This window comes from Mus musculus, chromosome 5 (genome assembly GCF_000001635.26).
Source record: "Mus musculus strain C57BL/6J chromosome 5, GRCm38.p6 C57BL/6J".
Taxonomy (NCBI): domain Eukaryota; kingdom Metazoa; phylum Chordata; class Mammalia; order Rodentia; family Muridae; genus Mus; species Mus musculus.
In genome coordinates, this window is record NC_000071.6 from 105,490,269 (window position 1) to 105,516,677 (window position 26,409).

General features: G+C 46.7%; 3 long non-coding RNA genes across 7 annotated transcripts; 2 read left to right on the top strand and 1 right to left on the bottom strand.

Moving 5' to 3' along the window:
• The first annotated feature begins 5,153 nt into the window (after positions 1–5,153).
• Gm42141 lies at positions 5,154–6,661 on the top strand. 2 transcript variants are annotated; one of them, XR_880506.1, is made up of 2 exons: positions 5,154–5,386; positions 5,988–6,661. It is a non-coding gene; the product is annotated as a predicted gene, 42141 (long non-coding RNA). The 2 variants fall into 2 exon arrangements; XR_880505.1 differs by lacking the exon at positions 5,154–5,386 and adding an exon at positions 5,701–5,719.
• A 4,940-nt stretch (positions 6,662–11,601) lies between these two features.
• On the top strand, positions 11,602–14,549 carry Gm42144. The gene is made up of 2 exons (XR_880509.3): positions 11,602–11,981; positions 13,983–14,549. It is a non-coding gene; the product is annotated as a predicted gene, 42144 (long non-coding RNA).
• On the bottom strand, positions 13,689–24,092 carry Gm42142. Of its 4 annotated transcripts, XR_003955950.1 has the most exons (5): positions 23,618–24,092; positions 18,347–18,525; positions 16,635–16,778; positions 14,250–14,478; positions 13,689–14,119 (listed from the first exon to the last, which is right to left on the bottom strand). It is a non-coding gene; the product is annotated as a predicted gene, 42142 (long non-coding RNA). The 4 variants fall into 4 exon arrangements; XR_003955951.1 differs by lacking the exon at positions 23,618–24,092 and having other exon boundaries at positions 14,250–14,363; positions 18,347–18,829; XR_003955949.1 differs by lacking the exon at positions 23,618–24,092 and having other exon boundaries at positions 18,347–18,829.
• Positions 24,093–26,409: the final 2,317 nt, after the last annotated feature.

Below are 26,409 nucleotides of genomic sequence, written 5' to 3' on the forward strand. Positions count from 1 at the left end.
GGCCTGCATTGGCATATGCAAGGGTTTGGTGAAGGAGAATTCTGTGCCAAATCTCTGATGGCTATTCAATCCATACTGCCCCCACATTTCCTCCGAGAGTCTCAGGTTTAGATGCTCAAAAGCCAGCTCTGCCCACCCCCCCCTTCTTGGCACCTGTCCATGTGCTGTTAATAGCAGCGCCTGAGCAGTGTACCAGGTAAATGAGATCCAAGGAACTCCAAAGCAGACACCTCTCAACAGGCTTATCGATGGGAGAGAAAACAGAATTACCATGCAAAATGCACATGTGATAATTTGATGTTTGGAACTTCCTAATCAGGTAAAGCACTCGCCATGAACACATGAGGACCCAAGCGTGGGTTCCCAAACATCCATATGAAGTTGGACGTGTTGATCCGCATCTGTAATCCCATGTTCCTACAGCTAGATGAAAGGTGGAGGCAGGAGAATGCCCAGAAGCTCAAGGGCCACCAACACCAGAGGTCCTCTACCCTTCACACACAAGCTGTTGTGTGAGCGCCTTCAGTCACACACGTGAACACAAAAACACAAGCACAACCCTTTGCTCACTCTGTTACACAAGAGCATCCACACATACCAGAGCCCCAGTGGGCACCGGGGCTCACTCTGTGGGAATGAATCTTGGGAATCTTGAAACAGAGTACAAAGGAAACTGGTCTGGATTGTAGACTGCCTCTGGCCTGTAGGCTCCTCTAGGTCTGTAGGAATGGAAAACAGTTTAGAACAGCAGTCACAGTTGCCACAGGCTTCCCCAGCCTTCTGGGAAGTGCGTAGGTGAATCAAGGCCAGCAGCCCACGAAAGCCTGCAGCAGCCCACGAAAGCCTGCAGCGGCCCACGAAAGCCTACAGCGGCCCACGAAAGCCTGCAGCAGCCCACGAAAGCCTGCAGCGGCCCACGAAAGCCTGTAGTTCCTGGGCTTTCTTCAGGGCAGGGTTTGCCTTTTTGGTCTAACCTCACCTCACGAATGTGGTGAGGGGCTTGATGGAGGAAGGGAGGCAGTGTGGGCTGCTCTGGGGCTGCAGCACTTGTTCAGTTTTTGCTTTCTTCCCTCGAATCTGTTCCCACTTGGTGGCCCCTAGTCCCTGGTCCTCCCAAGTAGCCGCAAGCCAAAAAAGGATCAGAAGAATAGCCATTTTCAGTGTGAACTATTTAAGAATTTAGTCCCCCTCGACCCTGTGCTGTCTCCTCAACCCTTGCCTAACAAGCTTTTCTGTCTTCTGACACACAACCCTGCACTGTGCCGAGACTCTCAGTTAATGCTTCAGTCATGCAGCCTTGTGGCGGTGCCCATCAGAGGGGTCCACACACACCATTTCATTTTTTACTCTCTACCTCCCTCTGCTGCTGAGATGAGAGCATGTTGGAAGCTCTCTGCATAGTCAGTGTAGCTCCAGGTTCTTCACTGGGGGGGAACATGTTATTCATATTACCTGACCTAACAGAGAAAACAGACTCCCCACTTCCCTTGAACCCCAAATCTCCCAGGCCTCCCCACTCCCTCACTACACTTTACTGACAAACTTCTCGCCAGCACTCCATTGCCCCACATTCTAAACCCTCCTGGTAATTTCTCGTCCGGAAGTTGTCAGTTAAAGGGGCATCTGTGAGCACAGGGGAAATGTTTCCCTATGATTTGACAATATGTACAATTCTCTCAGCCAAGCTTCTCACCCCCGGAATAAGGGCCCCAACACCACACATGTAAAATAGCCTACAAGGTTATAAAACAGCCTGAACCAAAGAAAGACTGCTTTGGGAGTCCACTCTCTTGTGCCTGGTGTGGACCTTAAACCAATTTAGTTTCCCTTGCCCTGGCCTCAGACTCAATCACTCCATCTCATGTGAGATGCATAAAGAATGTGCCACACGGTGCTTCCTGGCACTGGGACAAGACTAGGTGTGAGCCCCCGGTCGTGAAGAATTGGATGCCCAGTTAAAAGAAGAGGAAAAGAGACATGGTTTGAATAGCCAGCATAGATTTGGTAAAGAGGTGGGGAAACTGGTTTACTCCGAATAAAATTCACAGGCTTTGATGTCCACTGCCCTCTCAAATATGATTCTGCAGTAGGAACCAAGAAGCCAGTGGGGATTTGGAGGTCTAGGGGGAAAGAAATCTCCCAGCTGAGCTTTGTGTCCTCCACTCCCAACTGTTGAGACAACCTCTTGCCCGTGGGGACACCTCTCCTCCAAGCACTTCACCTTCTTGTCCCAGCCACCTCCCTTCCCAGATCCCATTCCTTCCAATAACATCTCTCTTCCCCTGGACACCCACCACTGATCAGCCTCACCCAGCCCGTGTTCCAAGCTTACATATCTTGACCCATGCCTGAATCCCATCTACAAGAACATTAAGTAGACACTGGTCCAAAGAGGACACATTGCTTTATCTTAGCAAGATTAATATTTTCACCAGCCTCTCTTCCTGGAAGGTAGTTTCCTGCCACACTTTAAAATCTGAAAGAATAGAGTTTACTCAGTATTTGGAATGGGATCCGAGCCAATTTCCTTTTTTTTTAATCTGTTAACCTACAGAACTGCAGTTGAAAGCTGGAGTTAACTGGCCCCATATCCCCAATTATTCTAATGACATTCAGCCCTTTTGCAGATTAGCAACCCTAGGCAACTGTCCAAAAGTGCTAACGTCTAGTTCGGCTTGGCCTGGCACACGGTGCCTCGTTCTTGGCCACAAAGGCTTCCTTCTCAACAGGAGTTAGCAGGCCACTAATTAAAAGGCGATTTCGCTCTTGAAAAGCCTCGCAGGTGTTTAAGAGCAAAATAGAAAGGCTTCTCTCCCAGAGTTACTCAACTGCACCACCAGGGGGTATCAGATGCCACCTGTGTGAAAGGAGGTGTTTGTTTGCCCATCTTAGGTATGGCCATAGTGCATAGAGGCCTCAGAGCCTGTGAAAGCCAGAAGTTGCCAATCAAAGTAGTCTTTTCACAGTGGGCTGAGCCTTTTGTGGGCAGCTGCTCTGTGCAAGGGGAAAGCTCCATGTTTCTTCCAATTCTATACTCTAGTTTCTGTCTTCTGAGACGGTGAGTTACCCTTTAATCTAGCTCTGCAGATATAGAACTCGCCACCAAGAAAGCACCATAGAGAGATTCCCAAGAGAAGGTCAGAGGTTTGAGCGAGATCACAATCCTCCTGCCGATGGAAGAAGCAGTGTTGCACACACAGACACACAGACACACAGACACACGCACACGCTGAGTACAACTGACAAGCATGCACTTAGCCAAAGCCTTGTGTCTGGAAGAGCCCAGATCAGCAGCCACATTTCCTGCCTCACCAGGCCCAGCGTGTTCCCCAACAAGCTGCACCCCTTTCAGTTACAAACACACCTTCCTGTGCCTGGGGCATTGCTGACTTAGGACCTGTCCCCACTTCACTCATAAGCAACCCAGCTCTCAAAGGCATCTGCAGTGGCTACCATCACTGAGAATATCCAGGGCATCTCCCAGGAGCATCATGAACGCCGCTGATGCTTAAAGTGTAAGTAGGCAGGAATTCCATTTAACAGGTGAAAAATTCATCCCAGCAAAGTGAGTGCCATATTGGACTGTATGTTAGATTATACAGAAAGTCAATAGCACAGCTGGGTTTTAAGCTAGAGACCAAATTTTCCACCAAATCAATACCTTTTATATACTCTAACACTGCCAAGGTCACACCTCTAAGAAGTTTTGGGGGTTTGAGCACTGTAATGCCCTTTCTAATATGAAGGTTATACATGAATGTTCTGGAAAATACTTGGTATGCAAGTACATGCCAGTATACACACAAATTTTAAACACATTTTGGTATAAGTATGTCATCCAAATGACTGTTTTAAAACTGCATATGCTGAAGCATACATAGCTTTTATTTTGGAGGCTTAACCTAAAGCTTTGCATATTCCTGCTCTCAGAGGAATGGTGAGTTCCACTGGGCTGTGTAGCCTAGGGCCCCTGTCTATTGAAGAGTTGTTAACACTGTGGTCTTGCTTCCAGTTGCTAAGGAAGCTCCCAGTTTCTGTTTTATTGGGGACGAAGTTGCAGATTTAGTCCCTGCAAACTGACTTATTGTAGGAAAATGCTGGCTGGCAGGCATCTCAGACTTGCAAAATGAATTCCTCACACAGTTCTGCTACACCACCCTCTGCTGTCGACTTAGCTCCTTGGAGCCTGAGGAGGAGGAGAAGAAGGGATGAGTTTCGCTGAGCGTATTGAATTCATTCTGTGTTCCAGATTAGAAGCTGTGGCCCTAGCTTTGCCTCTGGCTGACTACACTGTTAAGCACAGAGAAAGGGGGACCCAAGCTCTCACACCCTCGGCCCCACAGCCCTGCAGCCTCCAGTGGCCTTCCTTGATCTCTTGGTTTTCCCTGTGTTCTTCAAATTGCTTGAGGCATGTAGCATGTGAGGCCACCACATATCAAGTATCTCAGACGTCTCCAAGGTTTGCTCACACCCAGGGACCGCAGTCCTCAGTCACACAAACTCTTTTCTTGCTGGAAGATAAAGAAAGCGGCCCTTGCCAGGACAGGGAAGGTGGGTTGGTGAGCAAGGGGAGGCGGGGGTGCCAGGACAGGGAAGGGGGAGTGGGTGGGTTGATGAGCAAGGGGAGGGGTGATGGGATACGGGGGTTTCGGAGGGGAAACCAGGAAAGGGGATAACATTTGAAATGTAAATAAATAAAATACCTGAATGAAAGAAAGAGAGAGGAAGAAGAAGAGAGAGAGAAAGAATGAACGAAAGAAAGAGGAAGGAAGAGAGAGAGAGAGAGAGAGAGAGAGAGAGAGAGAGAGAAAGTCAGCCCTTTTCCTTCCGTTCCCTCATCTTAAAGGAGGATTTAACAGAGAGGATTTTAGGTTCTTGCAAAGCCGGAAATGAGCTGAACGGCCTGGGTATTGTATCACATAATCAGAATGGGCCAACGACTGGATGGGCCTTGAGAAAAGTGACATGCTTCTTTGAGTGAGAGGAGATTGGAGGGAGACGGATCTGACTGTGACCTAGTGAGCCTGTGGAGCTGCTGTTGCCTAAACTACCCGCTGGGGGAGTGGGCGTGTCGATGATCAAGCGAAGGCTACGCCTGAGTGACTTTCTTTAGCGCTTGCATGTCACTCATTTCTTCCTCCCCGCCCCGCCCCCCCCCCCTTTGACATGATTCACTTTCCTGACACGACCACAACTTTTCACTGAAGAACTCGAAACCTCGGAAGTGAGGGAGTGGAGAATCACCTTAAAAGACTGCTCAGCAGGACATCCCCATCGGAAAGCCAGGCACGCAATAAAGACAGACTATTTAAAACAGACTGGAGCAGAGCTGACAGGCGGCGTGATACTGAAGAGACAGTTTTCAGGAAGTGCTTGGCTTGTGCAGGTGAACAGAACTGCTCTGCCCTCTCTGTCTTTAATATGGAAGGTGAAAAATGGCTGTCATCCAGCCCAGAGTCCGCCCAGGGGCAGATCCTTGGAGCTCAAAGTTCCTGGGGTTTTATTTTCGAGCTCTGGGCATAAGTATCAAATTGGCCCTGTGGCAAGGCAACTGTAGTCTGGGTGTGCCACAGAGGGTTAGCTTCTACCTAGACAAAGGGCATACCCTCCCCTGTCTGGTTCTTAGAGGGAGCTCTACACCACCAGGCTTTCTGCTATGCAGAGGACTTCCTGCAGTGCCTGTCCTCTGTCCTCTAGACTTCACTAGACCTAGAAAAAGGTAAGCCCTCTGTCTTCAATAGAGCTGTGTTCTAGTAATGGTTAAAAATCACTGTAAACTTAAGAAGATCTAGAATAACCTGGGAGATGGACCTCTGGGCATGCCCATGGGGAATACCCTTGATTAGGCTAATTGATGTGGGGAGATTCAATTCTGGGGGTGGGGGTACTAATCCATGGGCTGAAATCCATGACTCTGAAAGAAGAAAATGAGCTGAACATGAGTATTCATGGCTTTCTTCCTCATGACTGTGGACCACTGCTTCAAGTGCCTGCTGCCATGATGACCTGTTGCCATGACGACCTGTTGCCTTGATGACCAGCCCCTGAAACTGTGAGTCAAAATGAGCCCTTGCTTCCTTGAAGGATCCTTTAAGCAACCCAGAAAGAAACAGGAAGCCTGGGAGGCACTTGACTCTGCGGTGACGTGGAGTTAGAGTCCTTTCCCAACAATTATTCTTGAAACTTTCTATCTCAGCCTCTTTTGGAGATGTAAACGCTCTCCTACAAGTATTGAGTGCCTACTGCTGCCACTCAAGTGCTTCTGTAGGTAGTGAGGCCTCGGTGAGGGACAATGGGGGCAGCTGGGCTCCTGTCCTCATGAAAATGCACCACCCAGCTCTGAGGGAACGTGGCTAAGAAGTAAAAAAGAATCTGGTGTCTGAACAGATGTCTGTAAATCCTGGCATTGCAACACTATGATGCTCCGTAGCCTAACAGTGGACTTCCTAACGTGGGAATAGGCTGAACTGTGAAGACAGCTCAAAGGGTAAGGCACTTGCTACCCGAGGGGGCACACAAGCCTGGTGACCTGAGTTTGGCCCCTGAAACTCATGTAAAGCTGAAAGGAGAACCAGCGTCACAAAGTTTTCCTGTAACCTCTGCATGCAAGCTGTAGCAAGCATGCCCATGCGCATACATCGTACACATACATGAACATTTACACATAGTAACAGTGAATCTGTGCATGTTCCCTAAGGAGCCTTCTCATAAGTTGCCATTCTGACCCCTAAAGCTGAGAGATGTTCTTCCAGGCATGATCGTGTTTCCATAGTGAGAGTGAGTGTTTCAAATATGCCCACACAATCCAGTGGAATTTTTCTGGGCTCACTGCAAGTTTCTATTTATCTGAATAGTCTCTCCTTGCCTGAGACGGCCAAGTTCCCACTTGCACTCCATGATCCATGCAGTTCTCAATGTTGCCGAAGCTCCCAGCCTGGCCCAACTTGACTTCTCGCCCTGCCTTACCCGCATAGCTGTCAATCAGACAGTTTCAGCAGGGCAGGAGACATCTGAAAGAGTCCAGGTCCAAACTGAACTTTGAAGTGCAGAGTTCCCAGCCATGCATCCAATAACATCCTACTCTCTTGGGTTTAAACATCATCCACTCTGCGATAACTCCTTTGATTTGGCTCTTGTTTGAAATGATCTGCCCGATGCCATTTCTCTGCAACCTTCAGAACGAGATACAATCTTTCCTGAGTCAGCCAAACGGAGTGGACCTTTTCAAGCCTAAAGAAACATCTGTCCTCCGTCTGCAGGACCTGAAAAACAGGACTTTAACTTGAGTGCTGTGAAGGACACTAATTCTTGTAAAGGACAAGAAATCCTTTTTGGGGTGTGGGAGGGAGGGGAATAAAATCCCAATAAATGCCAAACAGGATCTTTCCCACCCTGCATATCATTTTCCAAAGAGCACCCCCAAAGGCCACGTTAGCTGAGCAGTTTAATGAGAACATAGGCTCCAAAGTCAACCAAACACTAGTCAAATGTTTAAGATACCATGTAACATCTATGTAGTCAAATAGTTATTTAACTGTGATAATTCTTAGAGATGTAAAACAGAGAAGATTCTGGCATCTTCCCTAACAGTCACCTTCTCTAGAAGGCCAGCACTAAGGACTCGTATTCCTCTTTTGATGTTTCTGCTGCTAATAGGAGAGGTGGAAATACAAGAACCTAAGATTGGGGATCAGAAGCCCAGGCTGTGCATCCCTGGGCTGTCACTTAGTGTGGGATGCTAGAAGAGTCACACGCTTAGCAGTTCAGCTCACCATTGAGGCTCAAGGAAGATAATCACCTGAATTTCCTTGGCCAGTGCTAAATTCTAGGAAAGCATCATCGGCCGCATCATCAGCTGGCCTTTCTGTTATGAGTCCCGTGTTTCCTTTCCGTTATGGACCCTGTGAGTTCTCTGGAAATTCCTGTTGAAATGCTAACTCGGGTGAATTTCTAGCGCCTTGAGCTTGTACTTACTTCCCAGCCCCTGGAGAGTCAGAAACAAATGTCAAGAGTACCACTTTCTATCAATAACAACAACAACAACAACAGCAACAACAAACAACAGTAATAGAACATTTGGATGTATACATAATTTTTTGAGACAGAGCCTCACTATGTAGCCGTAGTCGCTTGGAACTCATTTGTAGCTCGGCTGGCCTCAACCTCAAAGAGATCCACCTGCCCCTACTACCTAATTGCTGGGATTGAAGTCTTGCCCACCACGCTCAGCTTGCTTTTTATATTGTACATCCAGTGCTGCAGCTTTCCTTTCTCTTTAAATGTGAAATGCTTAGGAAGCCCTTTAAATACCAGACCTCACAGCAGGCAAGCCACAGCTGTGAGCTAAAGAAATCAAAAGCCAGCTGCCCCTCTCTTGCTCAGAGTCAGGTGTCAACAGCCATTGTTCTTATTTTCTTGAAGACAAAGGCAGCAGTTTTGTCAATGACATCATAGTTGATGCTGTGACCCTGAAAAGGATCCCCCCAAGTGAAATGGCCTTCTCCTGGCCTTCTCCTGGCCAGCCTTCTTCCTCCCTCATTCTCCCCAGCACAGGCTACAAACACTACAGCCCACTGTTAGTGATGTCATTAGGATCTAAGCCAGGAGCCTAGCAGTTCTGTGGAACGACTTACCCACCCAACCTCAGCAGAACTAGAGAGACAAATAATAGTGAAAAGCAGAAGAAAGAGACACATTCATTGCGGCCACGCTGGGAAGAAGAACAAGGGGTTCTTCCCTTTCGTTCAGTCTGAGACCTTTTCCTGTGGGATGATACCACATTCAGGGTGAGCCTCTCATCTTCAGATCGACACTCAGACACCCCTAGAGGGGAATCTCCTAACTGATCATCACAGGGAATAACTCCCACATCCCTACAAGTCTCCGGGGAAAGAGATCTTTTTCCTTCACACATCACACTCCAGTGTGCCATAGTGAGTCCCAGAACTAGATTGTATGAATCTCAGAAGAGACTTTGAACTTTGGACTTTTAAATAAGTTGGAGACTGCTATAGACTATGGGGACCTTGAAGCTGGACTAAATGCATTTTGCATTATGGTATGGATACACATCTATAGGGGCGAGAGTTGAAAGGGGTGGTTTGAATATAAATGCCCCCCATAGGCCCATAGGGTGTGACACTATTAAAAGGTGTGGCCTTGTTGGAGTGGGTGTGGTCTTGTTGGGGTGGGTGTGGCTTTGTTGGGGTGGGTGTGGCTTTGTTGGAGTAGGTGTGGCTTTGTTGGAGTAGGTGTGGCCTTGTTGGAGTGGGTGTGGCCTTGTTGGAGGAAATGTGTCATTAGGGGTCAGGCTTTGAGGCTTCAGAAGCTCCAGCCAGGCCTTGGTGACTCACTATTCTTCCTGTTGCCTGCAGATCCAGATGTAGAACTCTCAGCTCCTTCACCAGCACCGTGTCTGTCTCTGTCCTGCCATGCTTCCTGCTATGATGACAATGGACTGATTTTTTTAACTATAAGCCAACCCCCCAGGCTAAATGCTTTCATTTATAAGAGTTGCCATGGTCACAGTGTCTCTTCACAGAAATAGAAACCCTAAGACAAGTTCACATTTGGATTCAGACACCCCTGGATGCTAATTGTTTGTGTCTGATTTTATTCGTTTTTGTGGCCTCAGGAACCTCTGAGCCACAGCTTGGGGACCTACAGAGGGGGTAACAGTATCTATTCTAGGAGGCTGTGAGGCTCAGGAGAGTGAGAGTGTCAGTAAGAGTATTGGCCTTGTGCTTGTGGATAGTGGAAGCTCAATATTGTGTCATGGTCACTATCTGTCTGTCTACTCTCTCTGTCTCTCTAAGTATATGTGTGTGTGTGTTTTAGTGTGCTTTAGTACCCAGATGAGAAACACCCCACCCCCAGTGTATAAGAAATGAGTACCCCGTTACACACACATACACATACCCTATGATCACCAGTGCTGACATGATTTTTCCTCCCAATAACTATCAAGGATGCAAACAGAGCCGGCCAATCTCCACACAGTGTGCCTGCCTCTTTGCACGGAAGTCACCTTGCTTGCCTGGCCTAGAAGGAGTGTTCAGAGAAATGGGGTGGCAAAGGACACCACTGTGGCCTTCTGCCAGAGTGTGAATGTGAGTCCACAGCAATCAGAACATTGATTGCAGTGCATCTGACCAATTGCAATGCTGTGCTCTGGGCTAGTCAAAACATTGTGATTCCTCTTGTCTGCAAATGACTCATGGCCAGGATGTCTTCCCAGGAGGCCATGCTAATAAGCCTGTTAGAGGAAGCAGCAGCAGCAGCAGGTTGAAGTCCTGGGGAGGCCGTTGGTACTCAGGTTTCATTGTTGTTTATCGCAACTGTGTCACACAGCATCATGGTCCGTGACAGTCTGCCTCTGCGGATTCCAGTAATTGCTGCTTAGGATTTGCCTTTGTTCTGTTTCCAGTTTCACTCAGACATTTAGCTGCCCGGAGTTGGCATAAACACCCACAGAGATGAAGAGAAAATACCTCCATTAGACTGCCCTTGCCTCCCATGCAAACCACAGGAAATCTCATGAGGTCCCGGGCCACCCACACTTCTGCCCAGCTGAGCTCTGTGAGGTTACCATGACCCCTTTATATTCAACAATTCACTGGGGTGATTCACTGAATCCAAAGCTTTATTAGAAGACACACTTCAAGAAGAGCCAAACAGACATATAAGGCACGAGGGCACCATGCTCCACAGCCCCGCCCAGTGGTCTCAGGGAGGAAACCCTCCTGCTGCTGAGAAGACAGAATCTATGCCAGTTTGTGTCTGAATAGACTTGGGGTGGACACAAGACACTGGTAACACTAGTTATTAGCGATATTAGCTGTTAGTTAAGAGAATCTATCAATGAAGCTGCCAGATCACTAAAAGACCCCTGTCAGCATTCTATTCAGATAGGAATCATGAATAGACCAGGAGAGGCTTCCCCATGCTGTCCTTGGTAGCTTTGCAAGCCTCATCTCAACTTATGATGCAATGGGCAGGAGATCCAAGCAGCAGCAGAAGGTCCCTCTTAGTGCCAGTGCCAGTGGCGGTGGCCTTGGCTTTGGGAGAGCCCCAGCCTTGTGTGGGTACAAAAAGTGAGACTCCTCCAGCTCACCTCAGTGGCTGGTGTTAGATGTCAGCTTTAGGCTAGGCTTCAGGCACCGGAGGGCCTTAGCCTGAAGGGCTGGTAGCTCTCTACAACTTTTCTAGTGACCCGTGTTTGCAGTTTTTCTTCTCTGCCTCTTTGTGGCCCTCTCTTCTTCTTTATCCCTGGCTTTCCACCCTCTTTTGCCTTCTCTTTACCTCTGCTGTGGCTCTCGGTTTTCCTGTGCTCCTCCCCACCCCACCCCACCCTGACACACACATTCTGGAGCTTTTCATCTACCTCTGCTTGCTACTGAAGCTGTCATGGTTACCACCATTTACCACTGCTGCCTCTCCCACTGCTGCTGTTGTGATGATCAGGACCATGGCTGCTTCTCCCTGCATGGTTGTGGCTCCCAAGATTGCTACTGTTACTGCTGCTGCTGCTGCTGCCCCTCCCCCTGCCCCCACCCTCCATGCCCGCCGCCCCCACACCCCCACACCCCCACACCCCATCTGTAGATCAGGCTGGCCTCGAACTCAGAAATCCGCCTGCCTCTGCCTCCCAAGTGCTGAGATTAAAGGCATGCACCACCACCGCCCGGCTGTTACTTCCTTCTTGATCCCAGACTTTCCCACCAGCAACAGAGACAGGCAGGAAAAGAGCACCTGGGAGAAGCTTTCCTACTGCCGATGCCACAGCAGCACAAGACCGTGTTTCCCGGCAGCCCGCTTATCTGGCCAAAGACGGTTTCCTCCTCACACAATCACAGAGGACCTGTGTGCAAGTGAAAGTATTGTTTCTGCGCGGCCCATGGCATGCCGTCTTTCCCACCGGTTACAGTTCCTCTGCTAGACAAACAGGAATGTTCTGCTCTGGACTAGGTGAAACTGACTAGGTAAGTCTGTAACACGCTGGGGATGCATTTCAGGAACTGTAGCTGACCTACAGCAGAGGCAGTTGTGGTTGTCATAGAACCTCCTCAAAGCATCCGAGGGGGTGCTTGAAACAGCTAGAGTCCTCCACTCAAGGTATCTAGGCATCAAAGAAGGGTTTAGTAGCTCTGAATTAGTGAGTCCTAGCACCCCATCCCCAACATCTTAGCTAATTTACAGAGGAAAATGAACATAAGAGAGATTGCTTAAAATAATGATTCATCATGAACGTTAACAATGATTAAATAGTGTTGACTGTTGCTTTAACTACACTTAATATATCTCCTATACCCCAGGAGAGATTTATTGTTCTAATTTGCCTCATCCCCAGGACCACAGCGTCTGTGTTCATCAGAGCCACAGATCCTCACGGAGCCTCAAAAGAGTTTTTATTGGGATTTTTCTTAGTATAAGTCATGGGTTAAATCACTGGCCACATTAAAAATCTCAGCCTGTTTCCTTTGCTAGTTGGTTTATACTCAGGTCAGTTTGAGCAAGAATTCGAACACTTTAATCCCTGGTGGGTCTTCATCCTAATCATGCCTGTCTTAAAGTATCTAAGAGTTAACCGATCAGCCTAAATAGCAAAGACACCCTTATCAGGAAGGCCCAGAGGGTCATAGAAGCTAAGAACCATACCAAATATAATCTTTATAATGATATCATACTTCCTTGTGAAGACTTAAAACCCAGTAGGATTTCAGCTTCAGCTTTCTCCTTTCGTTGTGGGGAGTTGTCTTAAGCAAGGAGGATTCTTTGGGTTACATATGCTGAGACAGTAGGAAGGTAAGTCAGGCCGTTTCCTGCAGGGGAGGCTGAAGCAAGCACAGCCAGGACAGTGCAGAGAAGGTACGCGGATGGATAATGAGCTGCATGCAGTGATGTGACCTGACAAGGGAAGAGATGTGGGAACCGGAGAGGAGAGCTTGAGAAACAAAAAAATCCCAGCTGAGTTAGCTTTTTGTTTTTTTCCTGCTCTGGTTTAAATATGAAGTGTCCCCCACAGACTCATGTGTTTGAACACTTTGTCACCAGCTGGTGGCACTGTTTAGGAAGACTGTGGAACATTTGGAGGTAGAGCTTTGATGGAAGACGTGCCCCTGGGGACTCACGTTGTGGGTCCATATTCTGCCTCGAAGTTGAGGTGTGTGAATGCCTCTCGGGCAGATGAAACACGAGGGCGCTAGGCTACATTCCATCCTCAAGCCATTGGGGTGCCTGGTTCTCAGAACTCCAACACCTGCTGGGGAGGGCGGAAGGCAGCCTAAGATGGAGACCCCAGCCTGGGTAAGAGACAGAGCAGGCTATGGTTCTCAAACTCCTGGACACCCAGACTCTGCTGGGAACCATAAGGAGTCGGAAACAGGGCTGAGGGTGGGTGGTGAGCTGGAGGCAAGAGGGTCAGGGGGGAATCCAGCTTAGCCCAGGATGAGTGTCAGGTTTACAGAGCGACCTTCTTTGGGAGACTCAGGTAGCACGGCTTAATAAATGATTCACCACATGGTGGTTCTTGATGAGACAGTCCTTGCTTGTCCAGACTGTTTATCCATAGTGCTAAGTGGATGCATCCTTTTGCAGAAGGGAGTGTCTGGGAAGGGAAGCTAATTGTCCAAACCCTTGGGCCCATCTAGATACCTCATTAGCATGGAGAGCTCCGGGCTCTTTGCTAAGAATGTGGCCAGTTGCCATCGCTTTCTTAGTGGGGTGTCGTGGTCACATGCTCCAGGACAGGAACTGGGTGGGGAGCAATCCAAATGCCTACTGTTCTCAATTACGAGATTTTCCCCGAGTTTCTTAATCTGCCCGACCTGTCTAGTTTTTCTGTCTGGGGACACCGGTCCACTTGCCCCACACCACGCTCCACTTTCTGAGCGTGGAGATAATGAGACAAGCCATATTCCCTGCAACCACGATGGGCTGCATCCCTCAGAACCATAGGTCAAATGAATCCTTTCTCTCTCCAGCTGCTTCTGTCAGAGCATTTAATTGTATCAATCAGAATGGATAGAACACATCACCACGATTCCTCCAAAGATGGATTCAAGTCCCCTCAAACCAGGAGCCAACATTAAGTCCTTCATTGACTTCGTCAGTTTTTCTGCTGCAATGATAAGAAGAATAGCTAACACCATGGGAAGGCGATTCTCCGAAGCTCACGGAATCTGGGGATTCACTCATCGTCGTATAAACACACCATGTGGGTTAAAACGAGGACAAATCCAGATACTCACCATTAGGGAATGTCAATGCATTTCAACTGCTTGGCCCCACAAGGTCAAAACACAGCCACAGTGTCTTCTCACAATCCTCCAGGCTCTTCCCAGATTACAGAGAGTGATCTGGTCCTATTCAAGAGGACAGAGTATCCACCAGGCTCTGTCAAAGCTGCTCAGCAAAGACCAGATAACCTCAGTTTGCTGTGAAGGATAGCAGGGGTTGCTCCCGGGGTACCTGGTCCTCCTGTGTGAAATGGGTATGTGCTCTTTATCCTCACAGCCAGGAAACTGGACTAACAACAGTGCATAAAACTATTTGTTTTGTTCTGTCTTTAGAAATCATTTTAGGGTTTTACAGACTGGGGAGCAAACAATCAATGCTGAATATTGAATAATCCCCTTGTCATCACGAGTAACAGTCATCCAAGGTTTTTAAAGCCCTTTCATTTTGAAACACTCAGACGTCTCCTAGCTCGACCCTCCTCTGCCTTTACCTCTCTGCAGGAGACAGGCAAGCCTCTCTGCCATGCTGATTTGACCAGCAGCAATGTGATGTGAGCATTGAGCAGTGTCACAATGCGCCCATCCGAGGGCTGTGGGAATGTGGGCCATTTGAGAGCTGGCAGCAGCATAGTCTTGGTCATGAAACCTTCCCAAGTAAAACATTAATTAACATGAAGTGGGGTGTGACACCTCCCATCTCAAGATGGACTTCAAGATGTCCAGTATCTGTTTTAGCTGCCCATCAAGTGGCTAAACCCCTCAGGACTAAGTATTGGTCCATTAAGAACTATTTGTTAGGCTCCCTCCGGCTTGTAGACCTGCTGCCCTACTCCTCACCTGTCTATGTGTTTGAGCTGAGCATCACCATAGCCAAAGCCCCTTGGCAGGGGAGCTTTCAGGTCTTAGTGAACAGGAAACAAGGAAAGAGGTAATGCCAGAAGCACTTAGCATAAGACCTAGCAACAGGCTCCATTGACTGACTTCTTCCATGAAGGCCCCAACCCCTAGCTTTCATCACCTCTTTAAAATGCCTTCATATTAGAAATCCACCAAGGAATTAACACATAGGTCACAGACCTTATGGTCAAATTATCTCTAGAAATGACACTGCAGATATACTCGAAGGTGTGTTTCTCAAATCTTGTAGGCCTTCCTTAATCCATCCAAGGTGACAGTCACAATTAACCATCGAAGATCCACCACTCGTCAACCTGGCACCTGAACACATCACTTTAAACCCTACAATTCCCCCCTGGAGCCTCAAACAGGGACACAACCACGCCACACAACATTCAGTGCTTACATAAAAGTCCACCAAAGTCTTAACATTCCCAACACTATTCACAAGCCAAGGCTCAAAACCTTTATGACTTGAGGCAAACTCTTAGCTATGAGACACTAAAATTTCAAAACTAAAACCAAGGGCTGGAGAGATGGCTCTGTAGTTAAGAGCTGAGCTGCCCTTCCAGAGGACTGGGATCAATCCCAAACACCCCTGTGCCTGCACACAATCATGCATAACTCCAGCTAGCCAGTCTGACTCCCTGTTCTGAGGTCTGAGGGTATTAGATACATGAGTGCTGCATTGGTGGTCCTGGGTTCTATAAGAAAGCAGACTGAGCAACCCAGTAAGCAGCACCCCACATGGCTTCTGCATCAGCTCCTGCCTACAGGTTCCTGCCCTGCCTGAGTTCCTGTCCTGGCTTTCTTGAGTGATGGACTACAGTGTTGACGCGTAAGCCAAATGATCCTTTTTTTTTCTCCCCAGCTTGCTTTCTAGTCATGCAACATGTTTCAGTGCAACAATAGAAACCCTAAGTAAGATGAGTTGGTACCAGGATTGTGGGTATTGCTATCACAGACCTGACCATGTTGTTTGAGGGAGGATTGTGGAAGGACTTTGGAACTTTGGGCTAGAAAAGCCATTGAGTGTTGAGAGCTCAGTGGGATGTTCTGTGGGTGCTTGGAAGGTAAGAGTGTTGAAAGCAATGCAGACAACGGAGGCCTGGCTTGGGAAGTTTCAGAGAGAAGCAAAGACTCTACCAGGCCACTTGTGTGAGGAATCTGTGTTGTCTGGTCAGCTGGGGCTGAAGAATCAGCTGTGATTAAGAAATCAGCGTCACCGAGGTGAAATCTTCTGGGAAGTGTTTTTTCAGGGTCAGCACACAGAAGTTGTGTTCCACAGATGGCCAGTGTTGTATCTTGCACTGGCAGACAAACTTCATAGTATAAAAATCACCCAGGCAGACTCGTTTTGAAGGCATGAAGGGGTCCTAGAAAGCAGCTAAGGCTTGACATCGTGAGAGGCCAAGAAAGGACATTGGTGACGGTGCAGCTGTAGTAGTAATTGAACCCCCAGGGTTAAAGGAGCCATGCTGAGAAATTGAGGCCTTGTACCATGAAGAGAGCCAGGACAGGCTCCTGTCGAGTGCAGCCCAGTTGCAGCAGAAGGCCCCAGTATTCTGAAGATGCCAGTACCATGGGATGACCACCAAGACAATAGCACTGTGGAGTGGTGCCAGCCTGAGCCTAGAAGACAAGCTGTGTGGAAAGACAGCAGGGTCAGAGGAGCGACCCAAGCCCTCTGGCGGAGCCCAGGTGATGCTGAGTGAATCCCAGATAATTGCACAGCGAGTTAGCCCATACTTCTGAGGTTTGATTTTGTTTTACTCAGATTTTGACCATGCTCTGGTTCTTCCCTCTTGAAGTAAAAAAGTATTTATTTTTGATTTTATAGGATCCCACAATTGAGCGACTGAATTAAAAAAAAAAAGATTTTAGGTTAAAGGGGACTTTAGATTTTTAAAAAGGCTGGATTTTAAAATGTATGAGTTTGTAAAGACTTTTAAAATTCATAAACTATTTCCTAGTGGGATGTTGATATTCATGTACGATCTTCAGGATGAACAAAAAAGGAAAAGTTGTGACTTAACAGTGTCATGCTAGTGTGTCAAGTTGACAAGGAGTCAGTTGTTCAGCTAGCTTTATGCCAACTTGACACAAGGTACAGTCATCTGAGAGGAGGGAACCTTAATTGAGAAAATGTTTCCATAAGATCCAGCTATTTTCGTCGGTCGTGGTGGCACACGCCTTTAGTCCCAGCACTTGGGAGGCAGAGGCAGACAGATTTCTGAGTTCGAGGCCAGCCTGGTCTATAAAGTGAGTTCCAGGACAGCCAGAGCTATACAGAGAAACCCTGTCTCGAAAAACAAAACAAAAAACAAAACAAAAAAAGATGTAGTTATTTTCTTAATTAGTGATTGATGGGGAGGTTCCAGCCCATTGTGGGTGGTGCTGTCACTGGGCTGTGACCCGGGGTTCTATAAGAAAGCAAGCTGAGCAAGCCATAGGGAACAAGCCAGTAAGCAGCACTCTCCATGACCTCTGCATCAGCTCTGGCCTCCCAGGTTCCTTCTCTGTTTAAGTTTCTGTCCTTGCTTCCTTCAGTGATGGACTACAATGTGGAAGTGTGAGCTGAATAAACCCTTTCCTCGCCCAACTTGCTTTTGATCATGGCATTTTGCTGCAGCAATAGAAACTCTAAGAAACCTATGGAGGGTTTGAACCTTGTGACATTCCTGTCTCAGCTTCCTGAGTTGTTGGGGTTCCAGAGGGAGCGATCAGGCAAGGAGGAAAGTCTTTGCTTTCCATAGCCTTCTGAGCACCCAGTTAAGATCACCAACAGCATGTACATTTTAAGATGTAGCTCGGTTGGTGGAGTACTTGTCTAGTATGTGCATAGTCCTGGCTGCTGTTCTCAGTACTGCACAAGTCTGGTGTGCTCATGCACACCTGTCTGCAGTCTCAGCCTTGGAAGTGGGGAGGGGGAGGATCAGAAGACCACGGTCATCCTGGGCATCCATCAGCACATCACATAGTAAGTTCGAGGACTACGTGCGGCACTGTGCTCTACATCCTGTCCGTTGCTATGGTAAAACACTGACTAAAACATCAACTTAGGCAAGGAGAGGGTTTCTTTGGCTTATCAATCCAGGCCACAATTCATCATTGAGGGAAACCAGGGCAGGAGTGCAGAGGCTGAAACTATTTAGGGCCCCTACTCACTCATTCTCACTACTCACCCACTTACGCTTAGCAAACTTTCTCACCTGCCTAGGGATGGTGCTGCCTATAGTGGGCAGCGCCCTCCCAGGTCAATTCCTAATCAAGACACAGTTCCCAGAAGGCATGGCCACAGGCCAGTCTGATGGAGACCATTCCTCAGCTGAGGCTTCTTCTCTTAGATGAATGTAGGCTGTCTGAAGTCAACAAGTCCAATTAGGACACCCTGTCTCAAAAACAAAGCAAAAAAACCGTATGTTGAGCACTGAAAGGTACATAACATCTTAGCATGGGCCAACAGCGGATGTTACTTCCCTCTTAACATCCAGATTACAGTCACTTTTCAGAATGGTTTTTGTTTTTTAAAAACACGTATGTTACAAAGAGGAGAGAGAGACACAGGAGAGCAAGCTTCCTCGCTAGCTGATGTGGTTGCACCACTGGCTCTGCCCTTGGTAGCAGTAAAGGTCACCTGGGCAAAGTGACATCACAAGCTGTGCCTCAGCCTCCCTGTCTATGAAGTAGAAATGGTGACATGAAGTAACACATCAACAATGCTGAGTCCCAGCAAGGATCGGGGTGAAGGATCACCCATAGCCATTGGCATCGCCACAACAAAGCAGCAGCCTACTTTATAAACCTCCCTGGGGTTGGACCATCTGTCTGTCGGTTTCCTCAGAAGTTTTGTTATAGAAAGAGTAATTCAGTGTCTGGCTTAATCAATGAGACTAATAGTTCTGTGTGAAATGGAATCAGATGGTGGAATCAGCTGACTGTCCTGTGGTGTCACAAGCTGGAGAACGGTGGGAAGGTGGTAGAGACACTGAGAAGTCTCCAGTCTCTGACACAACAGACAAAGTGATTCATCTTCTTCGGGATCTGGTCTTTTCTTTCTAAGTATTCCTTTTGGAAACAATCCCAACACAGAAATAAACACACACCACCACCACTGCCAGTCTCATGTTAACTGTACTTTTTTTTCATTGGAATTAACGTCTTTTCTTTTCTTTTTTTAAGATTTATTTTATTATGTGAGTACACTGTAGCTGTCTTCAGATACGCCAGAAGAGGGCATTGGATCCTGTTACAGATGGTTGTGAGCCACCATGTAGTTGCTGGGAATTGAACTCAGGACCTCTGAAAGAGCAGTCAATGCTCTTAACCAACTGAGCCATCTCACCAGCCCTAGAATTAACTTTTAAAATCGTTATTCTGGATATAAATTCATGGTACCTGTTTGGGGCCATGTTTTGTCTTTTTGGAATTTTCTTTTCCTGTATGGTACTGGAGATTGACTAGAGTCTTGCATATGCTAGGCACATGCTGTACTATCAATGTACTGTATTACTGTTATTAATAACCATGAATATGCTATTTATATCCTATTTTAAATTATTTTATTTTTTCTGTGTATGTGCCCAAGTGCATGTCTGTGTACCATTTGCATGGCTGAGGCCCACAGAAGCCAGAGAGAGGGCATCAGACCCTCTGAAACTAGAGTTAAGATCATTGTGAGCCATCATGTGGGTGTTGGGAACCGAACCCAGGACCTCTGTAAGAGCAGCAACTGCTCTGACCCTCACCCTTGGAGCCATCCTTGATCCTCTTCCTTCCCTTTGTGAGTAAGATTGCAGTAAGCTGCACAGGCTAACCTAGAACTCACTCTGCAACCCGGGCCAGCCCCGACTGTGTAAACTTCCTACACCAGTTTTCTGAGCAGCTGAGATCCTGATGCTGTGCTTCCAGGGCAGACATGATGACTTTCCCTTCAAATCTTGTGACTGGAATCTTTCATTGCCAATTGCTATCTACTAAATTTTGCTCAGAAACAAGGATGGAGGGCTACAGATGAAGCAGCTGGCCTGGAAAAGCATTAATAGGAGAGGCTATTCGTGGCAGGAATGGCTAAAGAGGGGAATGCTATGGCACCCTGACTGCCATGGTTTGAATATGCTCTGCCCCAGGGAATGGCACTATCTGGGGCTGTGGCCTATTGGAGTAGGGGTGACCTTGTTGAAATAGGTGTGTCACTGTGTGTGTGGGCTTTAAGACCCTTATCCTAGCTGCCTGGAAGTCAGTATTCTGCTAGCAGCCTTCAGATAAAGAAGTAGAACTCTCAGCTTCTCCTACACCATTACCTGCCTGGATGCTGCCATGTTCCTACCTTGATGATAATGGACTGACCCTCCTCTGAACCTGTAAGCCAGCTCCAATTAAATGTTATCCTTATAAGACTTGCCTTGGTCATGGTGTCTGTTCACAGCAGTAAAACCCTAAGACACTATCGATGCCTGGCCACTCAGGAGGAACACAGGTACTGACATAATGTGAAGAGCCCAAGATTCCGCTGGCCTTGCAAGGTGGAAACTGCCTGCCACACTCTCTTGGATGCTGTAGGAAGCAGGAGAACCCTGAGTCAAAGTGAAAAGAAATGTCCCTATGGACAGCCACTGCAGCACCCAAGGAACCGACTGTCCTATTTCTCTTAGCTCCCGAGGCCCCAGAGAAGCAGTTCTCAACCTGTGGGTTGCATCTCCTTTGGGTGTCAAACAGCCCTGTCCCAGGAGTCATCTAAGACCATCAGAAGACACAGATACTTACATGATGATTCATAACAGTAGTAAAATTACAGTTATGAAGTAGCAATGAAAATAATTTTACAGTTGGGGTTCACCACAACATGAGTGACTGTACCTAAGGGTGGCCTGTGTCAGGAATGCTGAGAACCAGTGCTGCAGAGAGATGAAAAGGGAGAGCCATGAAGCACATTACATTCAGTGGGTGCCTTATAAGAGCAGAACCCTTGGGAGTTAAGAGATGGCCCAGCACTTAAGAGCCCTGGGCGCTCTTACAGGAAACCCAGGTCCCATTTCTAAATCAACCACACAATGGCTCAGAACTATTGGTGACTCCAGTTCTTGTGGAATCTAACACCTTCTGGGCTCCTTGGACACACACATGGTGCATAGACACACAGGCAAAACACCCACACACACTAAATAAGTCAGACACACACACACACACACACACACACACCCTGGAAAAGTTTCCTGTCTTTTACTCAGTCCAGAAACACTATATACATTGGTTTGGATAGTGAATATGTACCTTTCCCATGAGAAAAAGAATTAATTCTTTCAGGGCCATTGTCTTAGTTAGGGTTTCATTGCTGTGACGAGACACCATGACTACCACAGCAACTGTTAAAAAGGAAGACCTTTTATTTGGATTGGCTTCCAGTTTCAGAGATTGAGTCCACTGTATCATGGCAGGAAGCATGGCAGATGCAGGCAGACTCAGCGCTGGAGAGGTAGCTCAGAGTTCTACATTTGGCTTGACAGGCATCAGGAAGAAAGAGTGACACCTGGGCTAGCTTGAGCATCTGACCTCAAAGCCCACCCCAAATAGTAACACACTTCCTCCAGAAAGGCCACACCTAAAGGTGCCACTCCTTGTGAGTCTATGAAGGCCGTTTTCATTCGAACCACCAAAGCCATCCACAATGCACTTAAACATTCAGTCTGCAAGAAAGGGTGGCTGCCTGACTCAGCAGACGTACAGAAATACTCTAAAGATCCATAGCAGGCTGTTTTGGCAACATTTATCCATAAATAATCTTCCCTTTGAGCTCTCAGAACATGCATGTCTATCCTCTACAAGCTGCAGCTACATACTTCTAAGGGAATATCACAGAACCCAGGGGCTAAATCCAGTGGGACCACCCTGGGGTAGAGAAGCAAAGCTGTATTATCTACAGGGGAAAGGTGCTTTTCTTAGAAGACTTCCGAGAACGAGTTGGCAGAGCCTGTAACTCGACTCTTTGTTTTAGTTTTTAAGGATCTACTTATTTACTTCTTTATACATGTGTGCATATGTCTGTGAGTGTGTACTCTGCTGGTGCATGTGTCTGGGGCACGTGTAGTAGCCAGAGGAAGATGCCAAGTGCTGTCTATCAACACATATGCTCTATCTCTACAAACAGCCATTCCTTTTGAGACAGTGTCTCCCCCTGCACATGGCTAGAGCTCATGTTTTCTTTGGATTTACATAACCCAGAACACCCAATGGCCTTCAGGAGATGTAAGAATGTCTAATGGCCCTTCTTATTAGTTAATTCTGTGAATTAGCCTGTAAACCACTGTGGAGTTTAACTTGCGGAAAAGTTAATGTCTGTTCAAGTAAATAAAGAAACTAGTATTGACATTCATAAAATCCATACATTAAAAAGTCAGTCTATTGCAGGCTCTAGCCAATTTAGAGGGGAGGGAAGAGAAGGGGAAGTGAACGGAAAGAAAGGGGGAGAAAGAAAAGAGAGAGACACACACAGAGACAAAGAGAGACAGGTTTTTCTTAGAGCAATTCAGTTCTTCAGCAAACATTGACATGGGATCCTAAATTCTTAAGTTCTGACACTGTCTAGGGATAGATAGCATCAGACGCCAAAGGCTCAGTCTCACACCACTGTCCTGTGCCTAGCTTCAGATGTCAATCCCAAGAGGTGAGTTCCTAACCTGATTCTAGCTAACACAGTGACAGACTGGAAGTTCCCCAGGACCCTGTTCCCAGGTTCTGTCAATTGCTAGAACATCCCATAGAATTGAAGTGACTTTCTTTCTGGACAACTGGTTTATTACAAGGGGTAATTAATTGACTTAGTAAGTTATCACTAAAGGACAATTGGCCAGCCAAATGAAGAGATCGATGTTCAAGGCAGGAGCTGGACTATTCTGGGAACAGGAGAGTCTACCCCGTGAAGCTCCGTGAGGTTCCAGCATGCAGACGTGGTCCTGATTATCTCTGTAATGTCTGGATTACAATGCAGTGACACAGGCTGCCATGCACTCCCTGCCAAAGCTGAGAGCCACCCTCACCACCATATACCTACCACCCACGAGGGACCACTGACTCCCCTAAGCCAAACAAAGCCTTAATAAAACCCCTGTCACTGCCGATGGGTGGAGGTGAAAGTCTCACCTGGTAAACCAGAGGCTTGGCCCCACCTGGATGCCAGTCTTCGAAGGTGTGGCTTTCCACAGAAGGCCAGGTGTCTTTGACAAGGGCTTGTTATAAATCACAGAAGATTCCCTGTCCCTTCAGGAACTGAGGACAAAACCCATAATATAAAGAATCTCTCATATCCCTCATCACTTACAATGAGGGGTTTGGAAGTTACAAGTCAGGAAACATAAATGAAAATTAAAATTAAAATGTGTGTTTCTCAGACCATGGTGAAATGGCTGTATCATGTGAGAGTTGCTTATCTATCTGGCTCTCCTGAACAATAATTCTAAGAAGGAGTCTCTCTCCCAGAGCCTTACTTTATGATCCCTCATTAAGACGTTTGCTTCTGTTTTGCCTCATGCTTGTGGTTGGAGATGTGAGTTGTCAGCTTCTTGCTTCAGCTGCCTGCCCACTGCTTGCTGCCATGCTTCCCGCCATGATGGATTCTTATCCCTTGGGAACTGTAAGCCTGGGTATGTTCTTCTGTAAAAAACTTAAATAAAAATTTCAAGTTCTCTTCTCATCAGTGTTTTGTGTTTAAAGCAGTAAGGAGTAAGACCACAGCATGAGGGCGTGTTTGGGATGGGCACTGCTGGGAGAGTGGACACGAACGCGATTTCAAAAACTACTGAATGAGCCCTGGTGGCTTAGTGGGCAGAGGTGCTGTCATGCAGGCCTTGCGACCTGAGTTCAGTCCCTGGATCCACAAGGATCCTGAGGAAGTGACTACATGAAACAACTACACAAAGCTGTCCTCTGATCTCCACATGTGTGCTGTGGCATATGTATGCGCGCGCGTGCACACACACACACACACACACACACACAGTGTTTTAAAAAGAAAACTTTTAACTAACAGTTGACAGGTTGGATTATTTCTTTCCAACACCTATTTCTTTCTTATAGGATTGATCCTTTATGTCTAACTTTGAAATCAGACTTGTCTAGGGGCATATCTAGATCCCTTGGGACTGTGTGACCTTGGTTAGCTAAAAGAGTTTACTGGGCTTTGGCTCATCCTTTGTCAATAACAGACACTATCACTGTCTATTTTATGGGTAGTTATGGTGGGTTTAAATAAGCCAATGCACATGAAGTTTCTATTGAGTCTGTAGCATGTATTCCACACATACTAATTCAAAATTATTTCCAAGGAAAATTTCACAACATGGACTGGCCAAACAATTCTGTCTTGTAAAGGATTTGATCTAGAAGTGTTTTTCTTCATTTTGATCCCACACTCCTGTGTGTATGAAGTATGTATGTGTGCTGTGTGTGTGCCTATATGTGTGTGTAGTGTGTGCATATGTGTGTGTGTGCATGTGGTATGTGTGCTCTATATGTATGTAGTGTGTAAGTATATATGCTGTGTATGTAGTATGTGTGCTGTGTGTGTATGTATGTGTGTGGTGTGTGTTTATGCATGGTGTATATGTGTATGTATGTAGTATTGTGCTGTGTGAGTCTGTATATGTGTGTGCGTGTGTGTCTGTATTGTGTAGGTGTGATTGTGTGTGTGTGTAGGTGTGTGTGTGTGTAGGTGTGTGTGTGTGTGTGTGTGTGTAGGTGTGTGTGTCTGTATGTTTGTGTGTAGGTGTGTGTCTGTCAGGGTGTGTGTGTTGGTGTGTGTGTAGGTGTCTGTATGTGTGTGTGTATGTGTGTGTGCAGGTGTGTGTATAGGTGTGTGTGTAGGTATGTGTGTGTCTGTCTGTAGGTGTGTGTGTGTATGTGTAGGGGTGTGTGTGTGTGTTTGTGTAGGTGTGTGCACATGTGTGTGCGTGTTCGTGAGTAGGTATGCTCCTTCCACTGTGAGTTTCAGGGACCCAGCTCAGGTTACCAGGCTTGAACAGGCTTATACCAGCTGAGCTGTCTCCTGCCCTGGATTTAAAGTTTTAAAGTCTCTTATTTTTAGGTCATTGGACCCATTACTTTTAGGTCATTTGTCTGGTGCACATTCAGCTGCCATCACCACATGACCTCTCAGGGAACTTCCTGTTCTTCCTGCTGTCTTAGTGGTTTTGATGGTGTAAAGTCAGGGATTTCAAAGCTGTAGCTCCAGGTAGAGTTTTACCATGCAGCTCAGTGCTCGTGGTTGCAGCAATGTTAACTGAAACGTAAAATAGGATGTTTTCTATTAGTCCAGTTCCTTCTCAGACCCTTTCTCTACCCAGAAAAGGCTAGGTAGCGGAGAGAAGATTCTGAGTAAAACCCTGCCGGTGGTTTTGACCAAGCTTAAAACTTTACTTTCGTTATTACCAGACAGGATCAACTGACATTAAAAACAAGACAAAACAAGAATAGTTTTAAAATTACCCTAAAGAGTAATTTCAGCATCGAAAAAAAAAATCAGATGTTATTTATAGCCGTACCTGTATAAAATACTTAATTTTAGTGTAACTATTTTTAAAGTAAATTTATGGCACTTTCATATGTAGTTATTAAGTATAAATTCTCTACTGGCTACAGGATTCTGACTTCAGAGTCTATAGTAGGAGTTATACGGAAAGAATTGATATAAGTTTAAATTGGAAATCACAGTAGGAGTTCATAGAAGGTCCTGGGCTAGGTATTGGTTACAGACACAAAGATAAAGATACAGTCCCTGCAGAGGAGACAGTCCTAGACCTGATGGGGAAGCAGATATGAAAAGCTAAAAGCTCTGAGAAGACAAAGAAGAAATACATTTTCCAGGAAGGTGCCGGCTCCTGACAGAAAGTGATTAATTATGCTTTCGAAGGACAATGACAGTTTAGGGATTTTTTTGGGGGGTACACTTAATAATAAAACAATGCAACAGCATTGCCATTCCCACACCATCTACAAGAGACACCCCTAACCTCACCGTACTCCTAAAGAATGATCTGGATAAGAGCTGAAGTTCAAAGGTGAAGACTCTAAGGACCACATAGCTAGCCACACAGAAATTGAGTCCAGATGTGTACAGTTCCTTACCCTAGACCTTAGCCTTGTCCAGTCCAGAAATATCCATTCCACTCTATCACAAACAATCTGAGGTTAACTTGTATCTGTGTAAAGTTTAGACATAGAGCTTTAATCTGGAAGCTCAAATAAAATGTCAAATTGCTCCAGGATAGAGGACTTGCTGAAA